Genomic DNA, 9,796 nt, shown 5'->3' on the forward strand with positions numbered 1-9,796 from the left:
AACGGGTAGAAGACAAGGCAACAAAAGTCGACGGTGAATTGGTGGAATATTTGAAGGTGGACAATGGATAGAGAGCACCCCTACCATTGCACCTCGTGAGAGCCATCCCCGTCCGGAAATCCTTCACAGAAAACCCATAAGGATCAAATTCAACACTCACGTAGTTATCAGTAGTAAATTTACGAACCGATATCAAATTCTTTATGAGTTTTGGCGCATGAAGGACATTGTTTAACAATAAAGGAGGGTTTGAGGGAGGCAATTTAGCATGACCACAACCTCGAATTGGAATTGAATTACCATTACCAACAACAATGCCAGTATTATGATTGCTCAAATTAAAATAAGACGAGAGAGTACCTTTTGTGGATGTCATATGGGACGTGGCGCCGGTATCTATATACCAATTCAAATCGGGTTGGTTCAACATCATCGTGTGCATGGCCGATTCAATATCCGTCGGAGTCCATTGCGTCGGGGGGGCCCGCGGCTGCATATTCCTGCTACTGTGGTCGCGAACCCAAAATGCCAGGCTGGGCTAGCGACCTCGGGCCAGACGAAGAAGATGGAGGCTGCCACTGCTGCTGTGGCCGAGCCCACTGCATGGTCGGATAAGGGCAAGGGGGAGCCCACTGCGGCATCCAACCCCACTGCCACTGTGAAGAGGGCTGTTGCCACTGCTGCTGGTCACCCGAGGGGCGTCCGCCACGGCGTCGACTGCCGCTGCCGCCGCCCGAACCACGGCCACGGCCACCGCTGTTATTATTCTCGCCGCTAGAGCCGCGATTTTTGTTGTTAGTTTTGCCCCGATGATGGTGAGCACGACCAGAATTTTCCAGATGAGAAGAGTCATCAAAATCACGTTTGGAATTAGCCACCATAGCCACGGGCGAGTCATCGTGCATCTCAGCCAACGCCTTTTCCTCAAGTCACAAACTCGACCGAGCTTCGGAGAACGGTGGAAGAGGCTTACTTTGGCGGATGTAGGTACCCAAATTCTTGTATGCCTCGGGGAGTCCAGCCACCAGTTGGAGAACGAGGTGGTTGTCGGTCACCGGAGCCCCCACACTCTTAAGTTGATCGGCCAAGGTCTTGAGACGTTGGCAATTGATGAGTCGTGAAATTACGCGATATTCGACACCAACTACTTAGTCTTTTGCACATCCCCAAGTACTTTTGATGTCGTTTCTCGTGTTTTTGTGACAATTTGCAGAATAACATGTGCCGGAAGTAACTTGAAGCAAAATGAAGGAAAATGAACCAAAAAGTCAGCTGAACTGAACAATGGCATCACATGCGAGTCGCATGTGCTACATGCGAATCGCATGTGATGCAGCATCTGCTGACAGAAAGAGGCGAAAGAAGAAACCATGTGTGACACCACATGCGACACCATATGCGAGTCGCATGTTGCACATGCGACTCGCATATGATGTCGCATATGCTGCTCAACAGACGATCAAGATTGTCACACATGCGATGGTTTGGTGCAACATGCGACTCGCATGTTGCACTTGCGACACCATGTGCGAAACACATCTGGTGCACAGGGGCATTTTTGTCTGGAAATTGTTCCCGTTTTGGACATGCTATAAATAGATTGTCTAGGGTTTTGGATTGATTATCCTGCAGTTTTTTGGCATAGACTCTTGTGGAGTCATTTACTGTTGGTTGTTGAAGCATTTAAGAGATTTCTTTTAGCTTTGTCAACTTCTTCAACCAGTACTTTTGTAAGCTTTATGAATACATTTTACTTGATTGATTTACTTTTAATGAATATTAGTAGCTAATCTTTCAGCTAAGGTTGTGGTATTCAATGTGTTAGTTATGTGATTGGGTTTCATATTCAAACTATATTTATATGCTAATGGTGTTTTCTATTAACTCTTCAAGCATCAATGTCTTGTGATGGTGTACAACATTACTTGTGCCTTAATACCATTACTTTGCTTGGAAAAGAAAGTAGAGGTTAGGAAAAGAGTTAATAGCAACAATGTGGGTCATTAAATCCATCTAATAGCTTGAGCTAGGAATAGGAAAGCTAGTTGAGGCTACATGGGTGCTTTCTTATAAAACAACCTAGAGCTTGGAAAAGCCTAGGATGAAATTTGCTAATTTGGTTGGAAAACTTTTGGCAAGAATCGCGTGACCCGTGGCTTAATGCACCTAGGCGTATAAATAAGTTGAATTGATACCCAAACGCATTACTCTCCATTGGAACCACAACCTTAGTCCCATTTACCAATTATTTCCATCCTATAACCATTCTCAGTTTTCAATGAACAAACAACAATCAAACTTTTATTATATTTCCTCTCCTCTTGAAATATAGACTAATAGTCGGGTGTTACACTTATCAAGTATATTTCTTCATTGTATTCCCTGTGGGATCGACCCCGACTCATAGTTGGGTAAAATATATTTGCATACGACCGTGCCCATTCTAATTAATAGGGTGGATTTGGACGTTATAAAAAATGGCGCCGCTGCCGGGGAATACGGTCTAGAAATTTACTAACTAGTGTAAAACTTTACTTTTAGTCTTTATTTCTTTTCTTATTTCCTTTTTGTTGTTGTGTGTTGTGCAGGCAATATGGATGAGGATGGTAACCCTGTCCAAAATCCACCAGTAGTGGTTGGTGAAGAAGCTGCGGGGGCAGGTTATGCAGCTGCAATTCAGCCCCCGCCTTTAATTGGAAACTCGAGTTTCCACATAACCAACACAATGCTGCACCTGCTCAACACTAAGGGCCTGTTCGGTGGTCTACTCACAGATGACCCGAATAGGCACCTTAAGAACTTTCTTGGGGTCTGTTCTACCAATGTGCATCCGGGCGTCTCAATTGAAGCAGTCAGGCTACGACTCTTCCCGTACTCCCTAACGGGGGAAGCCACGGCTTGGTTAGATGATCTTTCTTCCGGTTCCATCACTACTTGGGAGGAACCGACCGAAGCATTCCTCAAGAAGTTCTTCCCTCCATCGCGGATGTTACAACTCCGTGACGAAATCAACAACTTTCGTCAACTTCCTGATGAAGCTCTCCATGAAACTTGGATTCGTTTTAAAAAGAAAGTCAAAAGCTGTCCCAAGCATGGATTGCCTGATGGTGTGCTTCTGCAAACATTTTATAGATCTCTGGATTCGGTCAACAAATCAGTGGCGAACAACATTGCAGAGGGGTCTATTATGGACAACTCTTATGCCACCGTTAGTGCATTGTTGGATAAATTGGCCGAGACTAATGAAGCATGGCACACTAGGTATTCGGAAGTGGGTGGAGGAAGTTCCTCCAAACATGTGCTCACTCGTGAGATGATTAAGAAGGAGGAAGAGAGAGATGAGTCCATGGCCAAACTTGTCACCCAAATGGACCTTCTAACAAAACATGTCATGGGTGGCGGAAGCAAAAAGGTGAATGCGGTAGAATCCTTTGAAGGGGGTCCTCCGGATGAGCAATGTTTCCAAATGTATGATGAGGAGGCGAGCTATGTCAACAATCTAAGGGAGGGTTCCCGTCCGAACTACCAAGGTCCGAATCAAGGATCTTGGCGGCAAGGTCAAGGGAATCAAGGTTGGAACAAAGAACAAGGTCACTCTAATTGGAGAGATAATCGTGACAACAATCAAGGTTGGAACAAAGAACAAGGTCACTCTAATTGGAGAGATAATCGTGACAACAATCAAGGGGGGTACAATAGCAATTACAACAATCATCGGAGCACAAATCCGTATGTCCCTCCAAAGGGAAATCAACCAAGCTCTAGTCAACCGCCCAATAGCGACTCCACTAGTTCAAAAATTGAAGATATGTTGTCAAAGGTATTGAGGAAAGTGGAGTCCACCGACACCTTTTGCAAGGAGACTAGAGATGAGGTCAAATCCATGGGTCAAGTTGTAAGTTCACACTCCACCTCCATTAAACAATTGGAGTCTCAACTTGGCCAAATCTCGGCAATCCTAAACCAAAGGCAGAAAGGCTCACTCCCTAGTGACACAGTTGCTAATCCAAGGAACGATGGTGAACATAAATGCAATGCAATTACTACTAGGAGTGGCAAAACAATTGGGGAAAATGAGTTGGTGAACGAAAATGTGTTGGGTGATGAAGAGAAAATGGTTGAAGAACCCATGGTGGCTGAAGAAGAAGCAAACCCAAAGAATATGCGAGCTGGTATTGAAGAGCCCATCGTTAACAAGGACCTTCCGGAAATCAATGATGCCTCGGAAAGCAAGGAAGCGGCGGAGGAGGTACCAAGGGCTTCACCGCCCGTTATGAGGCCTCCCCCTCCTTTTCCTCAACGATTGGCAAAGAAAGCGGAAGATGGAAAGTTCCTCAAGTTCATCGAACGATTAAAGGATCTCTCAATAAATATTCCATTGGTTGAGGCACTTGAACAAATGCCCGGTTATGCGAAGTTCATGAAAGATCTAGTGACCAAAAGAAGGAGTCCTGGCATTGAAACATTGGGGGGCACTCATCATTGTAGTGCAATCGTCACCAAAGCTTTGGTGCACAAAAAACAAGACCCCGGAGCATTCACAATTCCATGCACCATCGGTAAATACAAGTTTGCTAAAGCTTTATGTGATCTTGGAGCAAGCATCAATCTGATGCCGCTTTCTATCTTCAACAAGTTGGGATTGGGAACCCCCCGTCCTACCACGATGAGATTACTTATGGCGGATAGAACTGTAAAGAGGCCCATTGGTATTCTTTATGATGTGCTTGTAAGAGTGGATAAATTTATTTTTCCGGCCGATTTCGTGATCTTGGATTGTGAAGTTGACTTTGAAGTTCCCATAATCTTGGGAAGACCATTCTTAGCCACAGGGCGTGCCCTTGTGGATGTGGAAAGAGGTGATCTGAAATTTAGAATGAATGATGAAGAGATCACTTTCCATATTTGCAAGTCAATGAAACAACCGGCGGATATGAGTGTTGTGTCGGTTATTGACACAATTGATGAAGCAATGGAGACAACCATAGAACATGAGCATATAGGTGATATGTTGGCTGCGGTGATAATGAATTATGAATGGGACAACGAAAAAGAATTTGAGGAGATGGTCAATGCATTGATTGGAATGGGGTCTTACCACCTCAATCCAAAGAGACTCGATCTTGACCTGGAAAACCGAGCAACTCCTCCTGCAAAACCTTCAATTATTGAGCCTCCTACTTTGGAACTCAAACCTCTTCCTTCACATTTGAGGTATGAGTTTCTTGGACTCAACAACACACTGCCTGTGATTATATCTGCCCGGTTGACGGATGAGCAGAGAGGGAGGTTGATGGTGATCTTGAGAAGATACAAAAAAGCTATCGGGTGGAGTATTGCGGATATTCAAGGGATTCCACCTGGTATTTGTACACATAAAATTCAGCTTGATGAAGACTGTGAGCCAAGCGTTGAACATCAAAGGAGGTTAAATCCTCCCATGCAAGAGGTTGTCAAGGTTGAGATAATCAAGTGGCTGGATGCTGGGGTTGTGTACCCCATTTCAGATAGCTCTTGGGTGAGTCCGGTTCAATGCGTACCAAAATAAGGTGGGATCACTGTGGTTGCGAATGATAAAAATGAGTTGATTCCCACTCGCAAGGTTACCGGATGGCGTGTTTGCATGGATTATCGGAAGCTGAATAAGTGGACCAAAAAGGACCACTTCCCAATGCCATTCATGGACCAAATGCTTGATAGGCTTGCGGGTAGAGATTATTATTGCTTCCTTGATGGGTATTCCGGGTACAACCAAATCACCATTGCCCCCGAGGACCAAGAGAAAGCTACCTTCACTTATCCTTATGGGACTTTTGCTTTCAAGAGAATGCCTTTTGGGTTATGCAATGCACCCGCAACATTTCAACGTTGCATGATGTCTATTTTCTCCGATATGGTTGAGGAGTCCATTGAAATATTCATGGATGACTTTTCCGTAGTTGGGGATTCCTTTGATGAATGCTTGCAGAATCTTGCCCAAGTATTGAAACGATGTGAAGAGACAAATTTGGTTCTGAATTGGGAGAAGTGCCTCTTCATGGTTAGAGAAGGCATCGTCTTGGGGCATAAGATTTCGGAAAAGGGGCTTGAAGTCGACCAAGTTAAAATTGAGGTTATTGTTAAGCTTCCCCCTCCAATTTCCGTTAAAGGTGTTCGTAGCTTCCTTGGGCATGCTGGGTTTTATAGAAGATTTGTCAAGGATTTCTCAAAAATAGCCAACCCGTTATGCAAGTTGTTGGAGAAGGAGTCGAAATTTGTATTTGATGATGCTTGCTTGAAGGCATTTGAGGCTCTGAAAGAGAGACTCACATCGGCTCCTATCATCATTGCCCCGGACTGGTCTCAACCCTTTGAGCTTATGTGTGATGCAAGTGGCTTTGCCATGGGGGCTGTTCTTGGCCAGAAGCGTGATAAGATCTTTCACCCAATTTACTATGCAAGCAAGACTCTGAACAGTGCCCAAATGAATTACACTGTCACAGAACAAGAGTTGCTGGCTATTGTATTTGCTTTCGAGAAGTTCCGGGCTTATCTTTTGGGCACTCATGTGATTGTTCACACCGATCATGCAGCCCTACGTTACCTCATGACAAAGAAGGATGCAAAACCGAGGCTGATACGTTGGGTCCTTCTTTTGCAAGAGTTTGACTTTGAAGTCAAAGATAGAAAAGGGTGTGAAAATCAAGTGGCGGACCACTTGTCTCGTCTTGAAGAGGGTGGGCGTCCATTGGATGGCCTAGAAATCAATGAGTCATTCTCGGATGAGCAGGTAATGGCGGGGTCGCATGACATGATCCCTTGGTATGCCGATTTTGCTAACTTCCATGCAAGTGACATCATGCCAATGGATTTGAACTTCCACCAAAAGAAGAAGTTTTTGAGTGATGCCCGGAAATTCTATTGGGACGAGCCATATCTATTCAGGGTTTGCGCCGACAACATCATAAGGAGGTGCATTCCCGAAGTAGAAATGATGCCCATCATCGAAGCTTGTCACTCATCACCGGTTGGTGGACATCATAGTAGCTCAAGAACGGCTGCTAAGGTTTTTCAAAGTGGGTTTTATTGGCCGACAATCCATCAAGATGCTCATGACTTTGTGAAAGCTTGTAATCAATGTCAAAGACATAGGGGCATAGCAAGAAGGCATGAGCTACCAATGACACCAATTCTGGAAGTTGAATTGTTCGACGTATGGGGCATTGATTTTATGGGTCCATTTGTAAGCTCCTACAACAACAAGTACATTCTGGTGGCAGTAGACTACGTATCCAAATGGGTGGAAGCCGTCGCGCTCCCCAACAATGAAGGAAGAAGTGTCACTGCATTTTTGAAAAGGGTTATCTTCTCAAGGTTCGGAACTCCAAGGGCAATCATTAGTGACGGGGGCTCTCATTTCTGCAATCGATTATTCAAGACTCTTCTTGAGAAGTATGGGGTCAAGCATAAAGTGGCCACCCCCTATCATCCCCAAACAAGTGGCCAAGTTGAGGTCTCAAATAGAGAAATTAAGAGCATCCTTTCCAAAACAGTGAATGCTAACCGGACTGATTGGTCAAGGAAATTGGATGATGCCCTATGGGCATACCGAACAGCCTACAAGACACCAATTGGCATGTCCCCATATCAACTGGTATTTGGAAAAGCCTGTCATCTTCCGGTGGAACTCGAACATAAGGCATTGTGGGCCTTGAAAAAGTTGAATCTAGAATGGGGTGATGCCTCAAACTTGAGGTAGGAGCAGATGAACGAACTCGATGAATTTCGACTAAAGGCATATGCGAGTTCTTCACTCTACAAGGCCCGCATGAAACACTTCCATGACAAGAAGATCTTGCAAAGAGAGTTCAGCATCGGAGATCGGGTATTGTTGTTTAACTCCAGGCTCCGGTTATTTCCCGGGAAGTTGAAATCCAAATGGTCTGGCCCGTTTGAAATCACGCAAGTGTTCCCATCTGGAGCAATCGAACTTGTTTTCCCAAGTGGTAATAAAATCAAAGTGAATGGGCAAAGGGTGAAACATTACTGGGGATCTCAGAATGAAGCAAAGATTATCGAGGTCTTCATCCTCAACGAGCCATAAAAGGGCTAAACAGGTATCCACGTCGTGCTGCGACGTAAAATCAAGCGCTTCTTGGGAGGCAACCCAAGTTTCATTTTCATGTGTTTATTGTTCTTTTACGATGTTTTGATGTGTGTCCAAGTGTGTAGGAATAAAGTGTGCACAAAGCAGAAGAATTGGAAAAATGCCCCTGTACACCACATGCGACACCACATGCGAATCGCATGTGGTGCCTGCCATGGCAAATGCGTCTCGCATCTGATGCCAAAATTCAGTCATTGAGAACAAAAGTTTCTGTCATCATATGCGATGGAGTGTCACGACATGCGACTCGCATGTCACACATGCGACATAATGTGCGAGTCGCATGTTGTGCAGGTAGGTGAAAATTCGCGGGTCGACCCGACCCGGCGGAAACGTTTTGTTTAAAATAAAAGAAGGTAACCGTTCATCTTCAGTTACAACTTCACGATTCCCTCTCCTCCCATTCCTTCTTCTCCCCTACATCATCCCATAATTCCATTTCACTCTAATCATCTTTAATCACCTCCCCAAATCCTGACTGGTATTTACTTCTTTTCCCCTGAAAACAAAGGATTTCAAGGTCTCCTACTTTCATTAACTTTCAAGGTATGTCGACTTTTCGCTCCTGTAATTAGTGGGTATTTACTACTTGCTCAATTCCATGTCATTATCATGCCGTAGTACCGTACCACTCGTTGTATTTAGTTAGTCGGGTAGATCTATTTTATGTGATTTTGTGGGTTGATTAAGAATTGATGAAAAATGGGGAATTCTTGAGTACCCATGATTGTGTAGTCCATCTAGGAATTGGTTGTTAATGACGAATGAGATAATGATTGGGAAATTCTTGAGTACCCAGTTGTTGTAAGAATTGTTAGTTTAGGCTCGCTCTCAACTCATATGATTAAATGCCTAAATGACCCTTTGAATGCTTGAATGGTGCGGAAATATGATCGTTCGCCAAAATGGGGAATTCTTAAGTACCCATGGCACCTTACCTGTGAAGTAGGACCCGTGATGCCTTTTGGATTACAAAGTGTCATTGTCTGTTGTGAAGAACAATCATCGAATATAGATGTGTGTGAGTAATTTAATAGAATTTTTCCAATGATAGACGGGGGAAAACGATATTAACGGAAAAAGTTACCTAAACATATTTTGTTTTGTTTGTGTGCATCTGTGTTAAATAAAAAAAAAATAAAAAATCGAGTGACTCACATGTGAGCATCATATGCGATGCGCATGTTACACATGCGAATCGCATATGCTGCAGCATGTGGTGACAGCGAGACACTCACAAGTAGTGATCTCACTGTCATCATATGCGACACCATATGCGAGTCGCATGTCACACATGCGACTCGCATGTAGTGATTCGCATGTGGTGCCACCGTAAAAAAAAAAATGTTTCTTTATCGTTGTTAAAGGAACACCATAAATAATGGGTATACTTTTGTATGTTGTGCAGGATGGCTCGTTCAAATCAACCTCAAGGTGGAGGAAAACGAGCAACACGAAGACGAAAAGACAAGGCACCTGCTGAACCAGTCCCCCAGTCTGAAGAGGGGACACATGGGGCCTCCTCTCCTGAACCCGAGGATGCTGTAACCAGAGGTCAACGGAGGGAAGCAATAGAGCAACGGTTTACCGTGCCTGGATCTAGGGAACTATATAAGACTTGGAACACAATTAAGCCCGATGGGAATCCAG

General features: G+C 44.3%; 1 pseudogene; it reads left to right on the top strand.

Moving 5' to 3' along the window:
* Positions 1-565: 565 nt before the first annotated feature.
* On the top strand, positions 566-8,083 carry LOC132620202 (uncharacterized; annotated as a pseudogene).
* Positions 8,084-9,796: the final 1,713 nt, after the last annotated feature.

Source organism: Lycium barbarum, chromosome 11 (genome assembly GCF_019175385.1).
Source record: "Lycium barbarum isolate Lr01 chromosome 11, ASM1917538v2, whole genome shotgun sequence".
Taxonomy (NCBI): Eukaryota; Viridiplantae; Streptophyta; class Magnoliopsida; order Solanales; family Solanaceae; genus Lycium; species Lycium barbarum.